We start from the raw sequence: 21,893 nt of genomic DNA, 5'->3' as shown, positions 1-21,893 counted from the left end.
ACAGATACTCACAATGAGGCCTCACAACCTCAGGACACAACCACGACTGAGACTGCCCAACCAAAGAGGAAATGAGGGGGATTAGAAAGCCAAACCAATATCACGACAAGGCATGCTATGTGATAACGGAGGTCGGGCCAGACGGGCAGATCCTTGAGCCATATACATACAGGGCGAAATTCTGTAATCACATCGGGTTTGTAGTTAGAGATAAGTTGAACCCAGCTATCCGTGGCTGGAATCTTGTACCTATGAGCCAAAAGGTAGACCTATGGGAGAAGCTGAAGCTGAACTTTAGGTTTTCGGAGGGAACGCACGAGTTGGTACAAGAAAATGCTTTTAAGATAATGGGGCAAAGCTTCCGACGTTGGCGGTTGGATCTGAACAAGAACTTTATCCAACAGAAGTTAACTCCTTCCATGAGTATGGCAACATAAGTCCTAGTCAATGGGAGGAGCCCGTGGCTGAGAAGACTTCAGAGGCATCATTGGCCCTCAGTGCCCATAACAGCGAGCAGGAGAAGAAGAACCAACACTACCCTCGTCTAGGCCCCGGTGGCTACGCTGGCAAGCAAGAGGTCTTTAGGAAGATGGACGCAGAGGCCGAAGCTGCCGGGAATACGGAAGTGCCAAAGTTGAAGCCACGCCTCAAACAGTGGATATACGCGAGGAGTGTGGATTCATCCGGTAGTAGCCTCAAGTTTGCTAAGCCGAAGACCGGAAGAGGTAGTATCAAAGATACTAAAACTTACTGAAGACAAGGAGAAGGGCGCATTCAACTCTTCCAGAGAGAGGGACGAGCTTACCGTTGCCTTGGGAAACCCCGAACACACAGGACGCACCAGGGGGCTAGGGAAGAGGATGTCCTGGAAGCACAGATTCGTAGAGGAGAGGCACATGTACAAGAAATATGGTAGAGACCGAGAGTCTAATCTTGAGCGCCAAGTGAAGGCTCTATTTGAAAAGATGTTGGTGGAGAAAGGGTTGTCTACGATGGAGCCACAGACACTAATGGGGCCGCCCGAAGAACTGGCGGTAGTTGGCAGCCCTCCGGATGTTCCCAACAGTCAAGGTTCCAATGCAACCGGAACCCCTATCGATCGCATACGAGAGCCAACCAGTTGCAAATTGGTGGTTCCGATGGGCAAGCAAAACATGATCATTGAGGTGGCAATGGGTGTGGCACATCCTCCGGGCAGCACGTGGCACAATAGGGACATCCCGCAGGACTACACTCGGGTCGAGGTGCATACCGTGAAGCCCAAGTTCATGATTTGGAAGATAGAACACCCTACTCCCGAGGGGCTCGTGTTACTCGGAGACGTTATGAACCAGTTCATCCTATGGCACAGATGGGACATTGTATTGACCGAGTCTTCGCCAACTCCGACTGAAGTTCATCCTCTAGAGCGAACCATCGAGGACGGGGAGGTATACTCACCGGCCCATGACCATGACCACCACATGCTAGATACTTCACCTCGTACCGAGCAAGGGCATGATGACATGCCACATCCTTCTCCACCTCATACCGAGCATGGGCATGATGACATGCCACGTCCTTCTCCAGCTCGTACCGAGCAAAGGCATGATGAGATGCAACATCCTTCTCAACAAGCGCAGCCAATACATGAACAACAAGTGTCTCATGAACAACAATTGCCTTGTGAACAGCCGATATGTGAAGAACAAGTGGCCCCTAGAGTAGGTGATGCACAAGTTGACAAGGACGTGCCCAAATGGGAAGCTCGAAACAAAATCCCAATCAAGATAAGGCCATCATATGCAGGCATTAATGACGTCTTGTCGGTGCACAAGTAGATGGCCCATGACCAGTTCAAGCCTAAGAACCAAGTAAAAGAATTCAGAGCACCAGCTTCTGAGGAAGGCACCACTAGCAAACTACACAAAGGGTTTAACAAGTAGCCAGCTGTTGATAACCTCAAATGGTCAAATGATTGCCCAGATAAATATGAAAAAGGCAAGAACTTCCTACCAAACTGAGTCATACAGTGCTTGCCACATGGAATGAGAAAGTTCCACGATTGGTACTTGCGTGCTTAGATAACAGAACTAGAAATCTTACAAGCATGGATCCCTACCGGCACATTTGGAGCCCTAGGTGGGCAAATTGCCATTGAGTTTAAGGATATCCAGGCATGCTTTCACCTCGGACGAATGGAAATGAATCTAATTCACATGTGGTGCCTGTAAGTCCTTGCCCTCTCGATATGATATGAATGTAATATTTTGATTTTGTTGTAACTAACACGTGCCATGATTTGTAGAATGCAAGTGGACTTTGTGAGAAAGAGGCCAGCTCTAAAACACGGGTATATAGACCCTTCACCTATAGCATCAATAAATTCTAATTACCCTAAAGAGTGGAAACTAGATTGCAAAGAAGTAGGAGGTGGAAAGACACTTAAGGAGAAAGAGGACATTAGGAACAAGAAAATATTGGAAGAGTCCCTCAAGGTTGCGGCATACATTGCCCTATGTTTTAAAAATCTCCAACAATACGATACTATATGGATACCATACCACTTCAAGTAAGTTCGACTGTATACTTTGCTTTGTTCAATATACTTTGTTTGATGCAAAAGAGCTTGTGTGTTCCTTCTATGACTAAATTCATGCAGCAATCACTGGATTTGCATAGGCGTCTGGCTCTCACATAGCATGGCATGGGTCTTTGATTCAGCGGATTTCCCAGTCGAGACATACAAAGACTTCATAGCGATTGTCAAGACGTATACATATCGACAATCCTCATTTTAGCTACTATGTTTGTATACATACTTGTAAGGTTCAATGTGGGATACTAACAAGTTGCATTTGCTAAAACCATTGGAACAGGGCAGTCAGGCACTATGTCCAAGAACATAAGGGGAGGCATCATCCAAATAGGAAGGAAAAGTTATATGTCAAAACTCTATGTGCGGTAAGTGTCATTTACTTTGGTACTCCATATATTACGTGTCTGTCAATAGCATTACTTAACGTCTCCGTATGCAAAACACACAGTGCCCCAAGCAGAAGCCCAGGAGTCTACATTGTGGATACTACACATGTATTATGATGAGTACCATCGGTGGCTACAACAGAAACCCCAATCTGGTAAGTTTGAACCTCTTCGCTCGTAGTATGAAAAGTTCGCATATGTTGTGATATAGTAAACATAAACTTGTTCTCTTGTAGTTGGAGAAAGATAAAGACACAAGAAGGAACCCATACAAGGATGACGAGCTCTTAGAGATGGTCGGCGACCTTTGCAACTTCATAATGGACCAGATTGTGTACCATAAAGGCACTTACCATCATCTTCTTTCCAACTTAGGTAGTAATCCTCTATACCAACACCTTCGTGAGACTGATAGGCTAGCCCTAGGCCATTGATGATAATGTGGACTTGTGGTATGGTTTGGATCAGACTTTGGAACGGTTTGGACTTTGTTTTGCATGTGGACTTGTGGATTTCTTAATGGACTATGTTATAACGATGGACTTCATAATGGACTATGTTGTAATTATGGACTTTTGTGAATTATGACTTATGATGATGTTCTAAATAATGGTCTTGTGTTTGTGGATGTATATATGTATATTTGTGGTGGTCAGATTCGAATTTGAATTATATATATATGTGGTCAGATTTGAATTTGAATTATTTTTTTGCTAGAAAATCCACTGTAGGGGCGGTTCTTGATTGAACCGTCCTTATAAATACACACAGTAGGGGCGGCTGGTGATACAGCTGCCCTTACAGAAGTCCACTACAGGGGCGGCTGATATTACCAGCCACCCCTACAGAGGGCACTGTAGGGGCGGCTGAAAACACCAGCCGCCCCTATAGAGGCACTCTCTGTAGGAACACCCTGGGAAGGGTGGCTGGCGTAGCCGCCCCTACAGAGGCTCTAGAGCCGCCCCTACAGTTAACTCCTGTAGTAGTGTAATTATATCCTTTTTAGTGAAAAGAAACAGCACATACAGTGTAGCCATTTGTAGGAAACCAATGATATATGAAAAGTTGAATCAATTGTTTAGAATGCATATACATATAAGACCTGAAAACATTAGAAAACATTAATACCTACCTACTACTACAGAGTTACTCGACAAGTCAGACGATCCCAAATTTGAGACTGAGTGCTGCAAGAGAGCCCAGCTCTACCAAATGAACCAAACACAACCCAAATGCAACCACAACCATTACTGAAACTAAAAGTGGCATCATTGATATATAACATAATAAAGTATACTGCAAGCCTTGTTGAACATTATTAGTCACTCAAGATACTGAACATGGAAGTAGACACTCAAGATACCTGAGCATGGATGACAATCTCCCCTCGGACAGCATACTCACATTTTAATAATATAGTTCATTTGGCACAGCTTTGATTTTGGAGGAATATAGAACGATGAAGATATTCACCTGAACAGTGATTTGGTTTCCTCTATTTCCACCATACATGGATGATCACAAAGAGCAAGAACCTGCAAGCTACCATGTAAATATCAAAGAAACAAAGGTTACAGCTAATAAATTCATATATCTAATCAAACATTGAGGAAAATACAGTTTGCAAAAAACTTACTAGTAAGGAATTAAGATTACAGCAGCTAGGGAGAGCAAAAACTTACTAGAAAGAAATTAAAGAGGATTTTCTTTGTTGCGTTGAATTTGTGGTCACACAAGGATGAATCGAGTTCGGAACGATGATATACTTGACCGTAAGGGGTAGCACCAATTGAAGAAAAGTTTGTCCAACATCGGTTGAGGTGGTTTAGCCAAGTCTAAAGGAGACCTTCAGAAGTACTAGTGTGTTGTGGAGTTCTAAGTCGAGATATCAATGTGAGAAGAGGTAGAGGAAGACCGAAGCTGACATGGGAGGAGGCATTTAAAAGAGATTTAAAGGGATTGGGATATACCTAGAGATCTTTGTTTGGATATGAGTGCTTGGAAAACAGCCATTGACGTGCCTGAACCATAACTAGGGGCTCATGTTGGGTTTCAACTCTAGCCTACCTCAACTTGCTTGGGACTAAAAGGCTTTGTTGTTGTTGTATTACATATAAGTATAAGCTTGTGGTGCGTGCATATGTATGGAAACAAATTAGAGAGGATTTTTACATAGCTAGCTAGCTACCTGCTGAGACTGGTGCACTCACTACTACCGCTACCACTCAAATAAAACAGGCTGGCATTGGTCCAAGGATGTACAGAGAGCTCTAGAATCATAAACATGCTAAAAATGTCAGTACAAAGACTATGCCAACACGTGATGAGTTGTGAACGGTTCAACAATTTGCAAAAAGCAAAGAAAGCTAAAGTATAAACAATTAATTAAAGCAAAGAACTGCAAATCAATTGAGTAAAGCATAGGCAGAAAATGGTTACTGGTAGTTCTGAAGATGCAGCAAATTCCAGCACAAATTGAATCCTACTGTGAAAATCAGTTACCTGTGTTTACTTAGACATCTAGCGTCCTGCTTGCTCCAACAAATCAGCTGCAGAAGAATCACATTGCAAGGAAGGTATACTTTTCAGGCAACATTCCTGTCAAAACCATGTAGTGCTTGTTCCATGAGTATGTTCACAGTAACTAGTTTCAGCAGAGACGCACAAGCAAATCTAACACCATCCTGTTTTTAGGACAAAATGGGTTCTCATTAGTAGAACCAAGGTCAGAGCATCTATGAGAAGGCATGTGAGAGAATTGAGCTACTTTTCTGCTCTATAACAATGTCCAGATCATTGTCCTAACAAAAGCAACTACTAAAAAGTGAACTAGCCTAGGCCAAAAATACCCTGAATCAAACTCAATCAAGCAAGACCCAGTTTCAGGCAACCTTCACTAGTGTTTAAGGCAAGCAATAGATGTTGGAACTAGGTAACTAATATTATCACACTTTTATAAAGCTGAAATAAAAATTTGTGGTTTAACAGTCACACATGCTAGTGCTAATTTGCAGACTGAACCTCTACGTGGTCCAAAGAGTAATTAATTATGTAGTGTTTCTGTCATGTAGCAGCGCTAAGTTCAGATTGTAGGCTTTGACAGATTGATGATCGGATCAGAAAATACTAGTATGTTAATGGTCATCATCTCAGACTATGTCACTACTTGGTGCATAGAGCATATTTTTCTCCATCACGCAAAAGGTTTGCGCTGTCTTTGTATTAAGGTAGAGAAAAGTTTAATACAACACGCCTTAGCGGCGCCCTAGGGGGTCAGAAGAGTTGTACATGAACGCTCAGGTCCACCCTAGTGTACTGAAATCTACATTGTTACATTAGATATTAATCAACCCCAATTGCGACGCTGGCTACGAGCCCTATGCTCATGACGCCGAGCGGCGGCACCGCCGCCGCTTGCAGGCACCCACGTCGATGTTCAACGGGAACAACTCACGAAGCGCCTGCATATTTCCGGGGTCGCCGCCATAGATTTCTTCGTACACCTTCAAGCCGACGTAGACGGAGACGGTATCCCACTGGTTAATCCTAGGCGCTTCAAGACAAGGTGCTCACTTCGCTTGGACGCTGGGATATGTGACAGGCTCTGCGCCGCTATGCGCTTGCTCCTCTTGGGGAGCGCGAACTGGTGCACTTCCGTTGTTGGTCGTGTCATCTCTGGCAGCTCTAGGAGTGGTTGCTGCCTCACCTTTGTGATGCGCTCCATGAAGCTCTTGAGGCGTCTATCAGCGGAGGTCATTTGAGGGGATGGAGTGTGGTTGTCGGTGTCCGTGGCAGCCATGACCGTCGCATCTCCCGAGGGGGCAACCTCGACCCATGGTGAGTCAAGATGCGCCTCAGCTTCCACGACACCGGGATGTCCCTCCCGTGGTGGCGTGACCTATGGTGACCCCTGCACATGCAACGACGGAGGCGAGCCCGTCATCCACTGTGCAGTCTTTATCGGAGAACGAGTGTCCACCAGCGATGTGTCCATATCCTAAGAGGAGGTCGCCGGAGCAGTCGAACCCCCAGGCACTGGTGCTCATGCTAGGAGACTCACAACAAGCGAGGCAGCGAGCTCCTCCAGCATTGGGTTGACCCACGCGGGAGGCCCCGAGCAAGCGCACAACTACAACACCAGTGGGTCTGGCTCAGTAGCAGGAAAGTAGCATGTAGCAGTAGTGTCAGTGGTTGCGGTGTTGTCATCATAGTCGGCCAGTGTGCCCAGGCTGACGTCCCTCACCGGCTTACTCTGACGTCGCCACCGTCGTCGATGGGTTCCGCTGGCGCCCCCTGCGCCACTCTACACAGCCCCATCCGAGCTCGGTGGACCACTGCAGGGCGCCTGCTGGGAGGTCGTCAGGTTGCCACCACAAGCGGGGTGCCACGGTCGATCGCCACCCTTTGCCGCCGATGCCGCAGCATGCCTGGATGCTTACGGTCTCTTGCGAAGTGGTGGAAGCCACAACAGCGCAGACAACGCCGTGGCAACCGACAAGTCGCTACCTAGTGTGAGTAGGAAAGGTAGTTAAAGCATCTATCGTGAAGCTCCATGGGTACCCTCTGGGTCCGTAGAGGTTGCTTTGTTTCACAGCGAGTCTCGGCCGAGGCAGCCGTAGGTCGCGCCTCCTGCCAAGGGAGGATCTCCTGCCACCCATCGGCACTAGGGGGCCTTCCGCGATGGCTGAGATGCTGGCGGATAGGTATGCGGCCTTCCACTGGCTGAGTAGGCAGGCCGTGCACCAGCATGGGGCACGGTCGGCTACGCTTCATCCGCCTTTGCCCTGTACCCTACCCTCCAACATTCGCCCCGCCACGCTGGCTATTGCGCTTGCTTCGACCCTGATGAGGACATCCTCCACTATTAACCGCTGGCAAAGACGCAACAAAGGGGCCAAGTGGCCTAGTTGTAGTCGGGCGGCGACCGTGTGAGCCTCTGAATAATCCCACCTTGCTTAGCTTGGGAGGAGGAAGCCACCTTAAAAGGGAGAGCCACCCTTCCCCTATTGGACTAGTCTTTTAGGGACATTGGGCCTTTCCCCGAGTGGGTGTGCCTGAGAACTGTTGGGGTCCGGGCAGCCTTAATTTATTGGGCCTCGGCCAACCCCACTTGGGCCGAATGCATCATTTGGTATCAGAGCTGGGCCCTTGTTTAAGGGGGTGGGAATGATGAGGACATCCTCCACTATTAACCGCTGGCAAAGACGCAACAAAGGGGCCAAGTGGCCTAGTTGTAGTCGAGCGGCGACCATGTGAGCCTCTGAATAATCCCACCTTGCTTAGCTTGGGAGGAGGAAGCCACCTTAAAAGGGAGAGCCACCCTTCCCCTATTGGACTAGTCTTTTAGGGACATTGGGCCTTTCCCCGAGTGGGTGTGCCTGAGAACCGTTGGGGTCCGGGCAGCCTTAATTTATTGGGCCTCGGCCAACCCCACTTGGGCCGGATGCATCAGACCCCCTGCGTGCAACTCAACGGTGGCAACGCCTCGCGTGCCTCTAGCGACGATGGCCTTCGACAACAGCAACGTCCGCTGCGGCCGATGTCGAACTATGTTGAGGTAGAGAGTTGTGGAGATGGCCGGTGACACCTCCGCATCAGAGGCGTCAAGATCCTCCTCCACCCACTGACAAGCCTTGGAATGGCCCATCATGCTCCCGCCTGGTTCGAAGGGCGAGGCGAGGAGGAGAGTGAGGACAAAGTCGAGGTAGATGAGTTGGGGGTGAAAGGATGGACGAGGAAGATATCGATCCCCAACAATAGAGGGTGCGGCCGCAACAAGCTGGGCATTGAGTTTGCCGTCTCAGGCCCAGCCGCGGTTTACGGCAGCGAGGAGGCCTCCATGGGCACCTCCTGAGTCACCGATGATGGGGGACAGGGGCTTCTCGCGCTGGATCTGGCTGTCCCCACCATGGATGGCGCCTGCTGCGCATCTGGTGAGAAGCTGGCCGTGGCGGCGCTAGCATTCGGCCTAGGTGGAGTAGGGGGCAGGGCCATGGAGGGCTCATTGGCTAGGCAGCCGATGTCCGAGTAGGGGCCCACGAGGCCCACCTCAGTGGAGTTAGCGGCGGGATCCGGTGCTGTTGAGGTAGCCACCAGTGGCGGCCACGCGGATGGCGGTGGCGGTGACACATCAGCGCCTGTGCGAGCTCGGGGAGGTGGGGAAAGGGAGGGACTAGAGGTGGATCTTGGGAGGGGAGAGAGGGAAGGCGAGGAGGGGGTGGACTCTGGCGTCAGCGGCATAGCTCCACTCACGCGCGCCCGGGGATAGGGGGAAAGGGAGGAGCTGGTGGTCGATCTGTGGAGGGGAGGTGAGGTGGAGGCGTCCATGAAGAATTTTTTTTATTTTTAACACATTTTAAACTAGTTTTAAAACTGACACTATTTAATTTTTTTCAAAACTAACACTTTTGGACGCGCTTGTTTGCATGGCGTGGCTAATTCACACTGTTGCGCCATGCATGGAGACGCGGTAGGGGGCAGTCAATGGCTGCGGCGACCACTGACGTGGCAGGTCTGATGCACCACCCATCATAGCATGGCAGGCCTACCATGCCACGCATCATGACACGGGGCTACTGCGCCACACATCATAGCATGGTAGCCCCTTGTACCCGGTCTTGCTTCCCTTTCTCTCTCTCTATCTCACTCGGCCACCACCACGCTGCACCCTGCCCAGCGCACCTCGCCCAGTGAGCCCACGGCCAACGCGCCACACCATGCCCACCCTTGCCCGACGAGCTCACGACCGGCGCGCCTGACGCGCTCTGCCCAGCACGCCCGCACCCGACGACCATGCCATGTCGCCACCACACCGCGCCCCGCCATGCCTGCCCGGTGAGCCCATGGCCGTGACACCCACTGCGAATGACGTGCCCCGCAACACCGCCACCACGCACACCCCACTGCTCCCGCCACGTGGTCACGCCCGCCCAATGAGCCCGCAAGCCGCCATGCTCGCCGTGCCCCGCCCGGTGCTCCCGCTCGCCATGACCCCAGGCGCCACGTGCGTCGCCTGTGTGCTAGTCCTCACAACTCCATCTCCATCTCCCCCTATCTCGTTGCCTCCCTTACTGCCCTTGCCGCCCCTCCATCTCCCCACTGCCACGCCCCACCCATCCCCATCGTCGTCCTCTAGAAGGGGGGATTGCCGCCACCCTCTAGAAGTAGGCCGTTGTTGGCTAGCCATTGCTGCCGGCGGCCATCTCCTTTCCATTAGTGGATTGTGGTGACCCATAATCTTTATCGAGGTAATGCTCTTCTACATCTCTATCAATTTTTTTGTTAGGGTTAGGATTCAAATTTAGTTTGACTAGATAGAGATTTATACAATTAGTTAGCAAAGATATGTATAGTTTTGCAGTTAGCTAGATATGTATAGTTAGTAAAGTTACTTAGTATAGTAAGTATAGGTATTAATATTAGTGTGTTTAGTGTAGTTAGTTAGAATTGTTGGTATAGGTATTAATATTAGATTGGATAGTATAGTTAGTTAGTATAGGTGTAGTCAATTAGTTAGTACGCATGATGATTTCAATGACCTGATGAAGTTTCTAAAATGCTTTTGTAGATGAATTGTTGTGTTAGAGTTTTCTACAGAGGAAGTGTTAGGAGAGAAGATGGTATGTTTGAGGATATGGAAGAAGAATTGGAATGGTTTGATGAACCTCCTAGCTTTAACGACCTTTGTGTCTGTTTGAATGCAAAGTTTGGTGGTGATTTCACACTTAAGGGGAGGTTTAATATTGGGAAGACTAGGGCACACTATGTCCTGATGCCCTTGTGCGACCTTGCTCACTGGTCCCACTACAATAGGGTGCTCCAAGGTTCCAATGTGCCTATAGCTGAGGTAGTGGTGGAGAATGGAATACAGGATCCAGGGTGTCTTGGATGGGCGGTCCATTGATGGTGTTGGAGGCAATGAGCAAGAATTGGGGGTTGAAGGGAAAGCAACTCAAGGTAACATGGATTTGGACGGTCAGTTGATGCAGGAGCAGTCTCATTCAAGTCAAGTAGGTTGTATAAGCAATGACTTCGATGTGAACGAGTTTGAACATGAAGAGGAGGAACAGGAGGAGGAGGACAGGATCGGTGATGTAGTTAGCAGTGATTCAAACAATTCAGATGATGACCAGGGAGGTAGACATACTATGCCAGTACCTGTTCATGGTATGCCATTACCAGTACCAACTGAGGTTTTGCATGCTATCCAGGCTTAGGGTAGACTAGTCACAAATTTGCCAGCAGATGATACCCCCTATGATTCATGGGGCAGAATTAGCGAAGCGCAGTAGTATGTTCTACCACCACCTTACACAGTGACTGAGCTTGAGCAACTAAGGTTGATCAGTCTCTAGATGTGTAGGAAATCATTGTATGACTATGAGAAAGAAATCCTTAGGAAAGGGGATGATATTCAATACAATATCAGAGATGAAGCTCTTCCTTCAGGACTATGCTGTGTATCAGCATAGGCCGTACAACGTCACTCATTCGGACTAGGAGTTGAGGTACCACGTGATATGCAAAAATGGTTGTATGTGGAGGTTAAATGCACGAAAGAGACAGAGTGATGGCAAGTGGAGGATAAGTAAAGTGGTTGTACCCCACACTTGCCTAACAAATAGGGGGAAGGAAAATCATCAGCAGCTCACTGCACATTACCTTGCCCATCGTATATTAGGGCTCGTTGATGACAATAATGACATTTTGGTGTCTTCTTTATAATAGTCCATATCTAGATTTGTTAAGTATGATGTGAATTACGGAAAGGCTTGGCGTGCCAAACAAATTGCCCTGGCGATTCGTTGGGGTAGTTTGGAGGAAGTGTACAACAGGGTGCCCCGCATCTTATGTGCAATGCATTACTACAACCCTGACTTGAAATGGTTTGTGGACACCGGAGGGATGTATTTTTGGGACCTGTTGAGGCATGTCCTCTATCGTGTGTTCTGGTCGTTCACGCAAACAGGAACATGCATTCCAGTTTTGTCGGCCAATCATACTTGTTGATGGCACTTTCCTGATAGGAAAGTACAGGGGCGCCTTGATGATGGTTGTTGCTATTGATCCTGAGGACTAGATAGTACCAATGGCTTTTGCTTTGGTAGAGTGAGAGAACAATGAATCAGTGGTCATGGTTCATGCGGCTTCTATGTGTACAAGTACTTGGCCCATCTCGCACTATATGTTTGATCTTGGACCATCACCCAGGGCTTCTTAATGCTGTAGCTGAGCATATAGATGGGTTCCCGCCTCTAGTGCACAGATGGTGCATGAGACACTTTGCCGCTAATTTCTGGCGGCGTTAGAGGAAAAAAGGAGGTATGTGACAAGGTAAAGGCTCTATGTTGTGTACGTACAGAGCACTAGTTCAAGGAGACAAAGAAAGAACTAGACAAGATGCTAAATGAAGAGGGAAAGGCCTGGTTAGAGGCGTAGATGGAACAGAAGGCTCAGTGGGCGTTAGCATATGATGAGGGGGGTTTCAGGTATGGCATCATGACCACTAACTCCTTGGAGTCTTTCAACCGTGTATTCACCGGAGTTTGATCGTTGACTGTGTTTGGAATTATTGAGTTCTCCTTTCATAAGTGCAACAAATATTTTGTCAAGAGGTGGGAACTTGCACATAGGAATATAGCTGAGCAGGGGCATTTTGGAAAGGCCAGAGCAGAATATTTGAAGGAGGGTGAGGAATTGGCCAAGTAGCATACCATCGAGCCATATGGACCCCGCCGCCATATCTTTACTGTACGAGGCAAGGGTGGCACAAGCTTGGGCGACGAACATTATGGTGGACAAAACTACCGAGTTGATCTTGAAAAACTAGAGTGCAGTTGCAACGTCCCTCAGATCATGCATGTCCCTTGCTCTCATATGATCATGACCAGCAGGGTGCGCGGGTATAACTATGAGGATCTACCATATATGTCACCCTTGTATCTCCATTCGAACATCCGTTAGTATTTGGGAGAGGAGCTTCGAGCCATACCTTGACCCGACACAGTGGCCACCGTATCATGGTTACGACTACATGCCGCATCTAGATCTAATGAAGGTAGGCAAGGGTAGGAGGAAGAAGAAGTGACTCTAGGGGACATGGACGCTATGAGAGGGTACGGCGAAGACATGTACAGAGGGGAAGACTTCAACGAGACCCATGGCAGGAATCTTTGCTCCATTTGCAAAGAACCTAGTCACAAGGCTAGCAGGCGTAGAAGACAAGGGCAGCAGGTGCATATAGCTTACATTTTATTATATTAATGTTAATTGTTTGCTATGCTATTTAAAACTAGTATATTAGTACATTGGAACCTTGGAGCTATGTTTATTATGATATATGTTTATTCTCTAATTTTGCATAATAGTTTATTCCTTTTACATTTACTTTGTTTTTATGCACTAATGTTCCATCATATTATAGTACTCTTAATGTTTGTTCTAATATATCCATTTGAAATTTGAACCAGGATGGGGGATCATCATCCGTAGTACCCCTATTCTTGAGGTGCACTATGACAAGGACCACTGAGCCAAGCGCCTGTCAGGAGCTTCAGGAGGACTTGGTACCTCTTAGACTACGCACGCACCAGCCGCACCATTGGGACGAGTGATACCGGCTATACATACAGCGTGCCGGCTTCCTTGAGATCGTCCGGGTCTTCAACACTGGGCTACCGATCCTCGACCCTGCACTTCTCACTATTGTTGTCGATAGGTATGATTTGATACACATTTGCGATAGTACAAAGCATTAATTTGTCTCATTGTTTGAATTAAAAACCTTCTTGTATTGAATTAAAAACCAACAGGTGGAGGCCAGAGACCCACACCTTCCACCTTCCGTGCAGCGAGATGACTATCACAATGTAGGACATGAAGATGATTCTGTGTCTGCGGTTGGGGGGTCTTCCAGTGACTGGGATCCTTGATAACGATCATTGGATGGACTTGGTGGAGCAGTTCTATGGCACGAAGACCACCCAAGGACGAGGATGCAAAGAGAGCAAAGTAAGAATTTCTATGTTCCAAACATTTACCATTTTGACACCAACACATATTCTGCAAATTATTTTGCTATTTACATGGAGGGTGTAGTACATAACTTTTATGATGCGTATTGTCTTTGTCTAGTTTAATGTTTGTTTTTGCTCCCTCAGCTCTCATGTAACATCCGGTGTCAGCTCTAATTTAATGTTTGCAAAATATTTTAGGAAAACATCCGGTGTTAGTTTGAGCTAGATAATAGAAAACTTTGGGGTGCCACTGCACCCAAATGCTCCAGAGCAAAAGATCAAGAGGTATGCTAGGGTGTGGCTATGGCACTTCTTAGGCCCATTCCTGTTCCCCGACGCGTCGGGTAACACCATCAGCTGGGCCTTCCTCAACATACTGAGCCAGCCATGGGAGAATATAGGAGCATACAGCTAGGGCAGTGTGGTCTAGCATGGATCTATCGTCAGCTCTGCGTTGCCTGCCGACATCAGTACAGGAGGTGCCAACCTAGGAGGTTCTTCCCACCTACTATAGGTTTGGTGTTGGGAGCGATGGCCAGTCGGGAGGCCCGTTATTCACGGTTTACCTATAAGTGCATTGATTTTTTATTTTCCTCAAACTTGATGCCTCACTTGTGACTGACTATCCTATTCAATGCAGGGAATGAATCACGTGGACTGTAGGACCGACTACTCTGTACGTCTAGCAAGAAGTGGAGGTAGTTAGAGGGAACCCGAAGTGGCGGTACAGAGCAGTACTTAGACATGCTAGACGTCCTAACACAGCACCAGGTAACGACCACTTTGATACTACTAGTCGGTGTTGTTGCTTTTTTATTATTCCAAAAACCTAACTGTAGTTACCTAACTTTCAGGTGAATTGGTGTCCTTGGTCTAGATTCAAGCTAGAGGGGTACCTGAGTCCTCGCACTGAGGAAGAGTCGGACTGAGTGGCTTTTTAATGGGCCACTAATTTTCTTCCACGTGGTCAAGATGCACTACCCTATAAGGGTGTATAGGCAGTTCAGAAGATTGTAGCCATGCCCACCGCCGCTGTACACAACCAACAGAAAGTTGCACGGGTGCGACAACTAAAACATAATAATTTAGCAGTCATGTGCATACATACAACCACTAACTTATGTTAAACTTGTAGGTACGATTGAAGGAACAGGTACAAGGAGAAGAATTGGGCCGTGACGCACGCCCCATTCATCCATGAATGGGACAGTCGGCAAAGGGTCCTGATCGCCGAGATACCACCACACGACCAACGCAACTTTGATCGCTACCTCCAATGGTTGCATAGGAGTACTCGCACACATATGCAGGCCCCCTACACTAACAAGCCAATTGATGAGGATGAAGATGAGGATGACATCACTGATACGTATAATGAGGTGACAAGGATGGAGACACAGCTTTAGAGAGCCCCGCTATAGAGATACGTGGTAAGAAATTTGAATTTCAATACAACTTCATATCAGTGTCCCTACAAATTGTAGTGATACGAACTTAGCTCGCTTGTGTATGCAGGCATCACAGTTGACAAGTCTATCCAACGAAGCAGTCGTGTGACTTCACAAGACCAGAGGGGAGCCACATGGCATTCTACATGTCTTTGTTGATGTACGTTCTATTCTCAAAGCCATGACAGTGGTTAAATGGTTCACATGACTCATTCATTCATGTTTTATTTTTTTTTGCAGAAAGTGAGGAGGAGCTGCAAGAAGCTGGCACAGAAGCTTAGCTATGTGGATACTCCATGGGAGATGCCCTATGACCTAGATCTGTCTAATTTCTTATGCTCGAGCACTATGCCGACACGAGCAGGTTCTTTCGACACGATGGCTGGTGGGACCTCTTATGTTCAAAATCCCTGGCAATCTAGGCAAGGGTTGCGGAGCATGACATTGAGGAGGACGAGGACGAGGAGGAGGACTATGATGAGATTGGGATGTCTCAGCTTGCTGATGCACCATTTCCTACACAGTTCGATGAACAGGTACTTGAAACAACCCTTCGCCATATACATCACAATTAGGGATGAAAACGGTACGGATATTTTCCGACCGTATTCGAAACCAAATCCATTTAGAGGGGTTGAGATCTGTCCATATCCGAGTCTAGATATCCAACATCCAATACCGTATCCATATCTGAATACTCAAATCACATATTTATGATGTCGATATCCAATCGTATCCTATCCGACATAGTTGACACTATTCGTATTCGAATCCGAATCCGGACAAAAATATGAAAACAAATATAATATCGGTGATATCCATCCGTATCCGATCCATTTTCATCCCTATTCACAATTACTTAAATATTGTAAGTAACGATGCCTATATTGTAATTGCAGGGTCCTAGTTACACTCAGCAGTATCGCTGTGTGTACCGCCAGTGAGACCGTACCGATGTTGGGTTCACCCCTAATGTCCTGCCTTCACATCCGAAGAGGCAGCGATGTCCGCGGTACCCATATACTCCTAGGTCGTAGGAGTTCTTTAGGATGACATGATGCACTTGTACTCGGACACCCATATACTGATGGAACATGTAGTATGCCGAGTAATGTCGAACTTATGTATTGATGAACTTGTGTCATAGTTATGACTTGTTGAACTTATGTCGAACAGTTGTATTGTTGAACTTGCGATGAACTTAGGACATGTACAAGTTAGTACTACTGAACTTGTGTATTGATTGTCTTGTGCACTTAACCTTTCCTGCTGACCTATTCGTTAAACCAACACGACGACATAACAGAAGTGCCTTATTCCTTTTGCTATCGCTTTGACCGCTGCAGCCATGGCTAGGGGCGCATGTCAGCCTTGCCGCTGCCATGGACGGTGGCGCGGCAAACCCATGATGGGCGCTGGCCAGACTCCCTTCTGAAGCGCATCAGCAGCAGCAAGATTTTGATGCATATAATTTAGGGGGTTTCAAAAGATCGCAATGGTGAGAATAACTTTTTATTTATCTTTTTATAAAAAACAACAGAGCATAGACATGACACAAGGTCATTAGTGATTGGTACAGTCTTCTAGATAATGTTTGGACAAGATGGGCACCAAACTAAAACCAAAATTAATACCCAAATGTGTGACACTGACAAAAGCAAAAGCATTATTTACCGAGAACGTAACAAATACATGCAAATTGCAGCATTGTAATACCATTTTTTGTGGTGAAAGTTTTATGAGATAACACAATGTCCGTTACAAAAATGAAACAATATTTGTTACATGGGTACAATACATAAATAGTTCAAATAAAACACAATGCAGCACCGAGAAAGTTCTACTACAATACAAATACCAAATCTAAAACATTGAACTAGCACACCTATACTAATCCTCAGTCTGAAACATACTGAGTAAGCAACTCGTCATCTGAGTACCAGTCCTCTACCACAACCTCGTTGCTATGGCTAGGCTCACCTGCATTGTCCCTGATCTGCCTGTCGCCTTTAGTAAGCTGCCTCCGCTTCACCTATGGCCTCTGCGGCCTGAGTCAAGAACTGCGTCCTCCTCCAGTCTGGCTCATGTGGCTAGGCTCACCTGCATTGCCTTGATCTGTCTGTCGCCTATAGTAAGCGGCCTCCGCTTCATCTGCGGTCTCTGCGGCCTGAGTGAAGAACACGTCGTCATCCTCCTCTGCCTATAAGCCCTGCCTCTGCTAGAGCGATGAGCTCGCTCAGTCTGCCAGTGTCAGTCCTCAGCCTCCTTCACTTGCAAGTCTGCCTCAACAAGAGCGATGAGATCGCTCAACCTAGCAGTGTCGTCCTCATCCTCATCCCCCTCATCAGACAACACAATCGGAGATTGAACGGTGCGACCAGCTCGACGTTCTATGCTCATGTAACTTCTTTTCCTCAAATCTTGCATGGGCCACCTCTGCGGCATGGTCCTCGCTACATCCAATCCCTTTATATATGAAATGCAATAAGTTAGCAACGCGATTATATTAAATTTAAAAGCAGGCAATGAAAATAACAAGGCTTCCAATGACTCACTAGCACACAATGCAACAACATGGTCGTTTAAAGACCTGCATCTGTACTCTTTCCTCCTCTCTTGCCTCCTTCCTTGACACTCTCCTCCTCTAACACCCTCTATCTCTCCAATCCCCATTTGTCAAGCCCAACATCTATCGGGTTACGAATACCGCGCTGTCTAGCAAACTCACGCATCTTGTTTTTGTGATGTTTAACGAATAGGTTGATGTAGTCAGGTCCATATCCCCTCTTCTGTGCAATTACTTGCCTCCCCTTCAGTTCATCCAAGAACTTAGCTTGACCATCATAACATTCCCACCTGCATTTCCTAGTGCTCTGTTCAAACAAAAAATTATATCATATATGTCTTAGCAAAAGAAACAAAATACGATTTCATGTTTACCACAAAAATAACCAACCTCATCATAGTCAACCATATGGCCGCAATAATGGCCTATTCCAAGCTTCGAAGGGACTAGACCAGTAGTTGGATTTAACACCACATTCGCACTTGACTGGAGGTGCTTTGTAAATTAACCTTTCTTTCTTCTTTTCCTTTGCCTTTGGTGGCTCCGGCCATTGATTCTTAGGACCGTAGAGCCACTCATTGAAATGACACTTTGCAAATCCATAACGCTACAAGAGAATACATTAGTACACGTACACATATAGAGATAAACATTTAAACAGATACACTTTCCACTTACTTCGTGTTTGTTCGGACACACAAACTCCAATGTATTCTTAGGGTTTATCATAGCTCGATCTCGCATTCGCACAGAGGAGGTTCCTCGAGTCGTCTAACTATGGCTAGGTGCTTCTCCTTAGCCTATCAATTGGCAGGGGGTTAGGGGGGTGGAACCCACCGCTAGAAGTGCTCACTGTGGATGTCTCCCTCTACACCAATCGATCGAAAAAGGAGGTACCTAGGGTCAAACTTGTCTGCACCGTCGATCTACTGAAAGAAAAAGCACCTCTCATGGGCCTACACAACAAGATTCCAACAAAATATTAGTATCCTACTTACACAAATGAAGAAAAAAAGATAGTGGAAACAATTAGTTACATTAAAACGACTGCATGTGTAGAAGCAACGTGCTGCTGTGTCTGGATGTCTCGATTGAAACACGTCGGCCGGGAAACCATAGTCACAGTTAGGGATAGGGAGGTCAAGAGGGACGCGGGGCATGTTTGCTAGATGCGTCGGGGTATAATTCTCGAGGACGACCCCATTTTTGCCAAAACTCCTCCCAATACATTTCTTGCATCTAACAAAATGGTTGTAATTTAACAAATAAAAATCAAAACATCACAAATTAATGTCAATGAGAACCATTTGCATTACAACAAATAAAATATAACCTACACTTTGGTGCAAACTCTATCTTAGATACAAACATGAAAACTATATAAAAACTATACTTTGGTCAGTAAAAAATAAAATTTGGTACATCAACAATGTGTCCATATATTCATTCACATATAAAAGTTGAGATGCAAACTTAAACAAGCAAAATTCATATAAAAATTAACCTTCGAATACATGGTAATCATAATTTTAACTAACCAATTAACCTTAACATTAGCAATCATAATCCTAATCCTTCAATCCAATGTTCTAACGAACTCATATTTTCCTCCATACCCTAACTACTCATTCAAATCCTTCGATCCACCGTGGAGGCCGAGGAGGAGCTTCATTACCTTGACAAGGCCAAGGAGGAGCTTCGGGTAAGGTAGGGAGGGGGCCAGCAAGGGAGGGAAATTCGATGGCCGACCATGGGGGAGCCGAGAGGCAATGGCCCGGCGGTGCGGGCTAGGAGGCGCGGCGGTAGGGGCTAGGCGGCATGGAGGCGGCTGTTGTGCGACACGTAGTGAAACAGAGAGGGAGGAAAGGGACTAGGCCGCGGGCCTCTATTTGGCTCTATCGTGCCCTGATAGGTGGCGCGTCACAGCCGCTCCTTGATTGGTGGAGCGGCAAGGCCTGCCACGTCAGTGACTAGCGGGGCGGGACGTTGCCACGTACGCACCCTTGCCGCGCCGCCATGCATGGTGCGGCAGAGTTGTTTCACCGTGCCATGCAAACAGGCATGTCTAAAAGTGTTAGTTTTGAAAAAAAAATAGCGTCAGTTTTAAAAATAGTTTTAAAAAATGTGTAAAATATAAAAAAAATCTCTAGGAAATAGGGTTAGGGACGGGGTCGGCGTCACGGGTGACTCACTCTATTTCCACCATGCATGGAGCATATAGCTCCTTAGTTATTTATAAGTAGACATTTCTTTCCTTCTTGGAGGCTGTCAACACCTCTGGTTATATGATCTTACAGCCAAGGATAGTAATTTGAATTTGATGCAAGTAAATGTCCCAACTCCCAACCATTTTGTCCTCAATAGTTTAGTTTAGAAAATCTCATCACCAGTTAAATGTTTCTTCTGTTCTCTCGCCACTTCTATCATCTCTCTACTGCCTAACTCCTACAAAAACAACTGTACAAAAAGCAGACAAGGGCCAGATGTGAAGGGCATTACATATTCTTGTATGATGATGCATCTAATCACAACATCATCCAATAGAAGCTAGCACATAGCAGTCAATTGCAAAACAACAGTCAACTTACATTGACATTTCATCGAACACCTAAACTACACGCAGCAGCAGAGCAAAAGATTTCCAGCGGACAATGTTTCGATTTGTGAACAATAACTGAGCGAAAAAAAAAATTGCGAGCAGGATTTTTCACCCATATTTCATTAAGAGGGAAGCAGTTTAGACAACATAAAGTAGTCGGTTAAAGCAGCGAGAAGCTACCCTAAACCGAGCCACCGAGCCCTATGCTACTAGATACACTAAGGGCCTATTTGGTTGGTGACCAAAACTTGCCACGTCTAACCTTTGGCATACTGTGGCAGCCACATAAAGTGTGGCGAGCAAAATCGAAGCCAAACTTGTGGCAAGTTTTGGCACCAAAATGAGTCTATGACATATGGGCAGGGTGTTAGAAAAGTTCAGCGTGCCATAGCTATGGCAGTGAACCAAAGAGCTACCAAAGAAATAGTGGCATGACCAACCTTTGGCATGGCAAGCTTTGGTCTCCAACCAAACAATCCTTAAGTGCTATTACATTTCTCCTTGATGTTGCGACCAAAGCTCGGTCAAGGCCACGAATGGCCCAAAACCACCAAGAGCCCACTCCTTCCCTTCACGAAGCACGGCGCGAATGAAGGCGAGCGCATTCAAAGTCGGTCTATCAAAAACCATGGTGTTCCTCTTCTTCCGTAGGGACCAAGCAACAAGCAACAACAAGGAATCAAACATCGGCCTGTCCTTTGAGTCGACCCTAGAGCGCTGGCATAGGCACCATGAAGCAATGTTAGTGTTGTGCTCCAGCATTAGTGTGTCGAGCTACAGCGGCTGAAGAAGCGCAAACCACACCTGCTTGGCGAATGCACAACCCAGTAGTAGGTGTTCCACCGTCTTAGGCTCCTGACCACATAATGCACACACATCGTCATCCTGGAGGCCATGGCGCATTTGTCTGGCAGAAGTCCATAGCTTGTGAAGCGCAAGCCAGAAGAACAATTTCACATGAGGCAGTGCCTTGACCGACCAAAGCTCTTTGGCACCAAGTAGTGAAACCAATCTGTGGAAGAAAGCTCTATAGGTAGATGATAACAAGTACCTTCCATCTAGCGACCATTTCCATATGAACTAGTCCGGCTGCAACGGCTGCAAGTTTACCGATCGGAGCAACTCCCAGACATAGAAGTAGTCATAGAGGACTTGAGTGGTTCACGCCCTAGTGATGTCTCTAGCCCAGCGGTTGTTAGGGGGTGCATCATGTAGGACACGCCTCCGGCCAGCCATGGAGGTTGCAGCGAACAGCGCTGGGGCGAAAAGATGCAAGGGGCCGATGGCCGACCAGTTGTCCA

The sequence above is a fragment of the Miscanthus floridulus genome, chromosome 11 (assembly GCF_019320115.1).
Source record: "Miscanthus floridulus cultivar M001 chromosome 11, ASM1932011v1, whole genome shotgun sequence".
NCBI classification, from domain to species: Eukaryota; Viridiplantae; Streptophyta; class Magnoliopsida; order Poales; family Poaceae; genus Miscanthus; species Miscanthus floridulus.
This window is presented reverse-complemented; position numbering follows the sequence as displayed.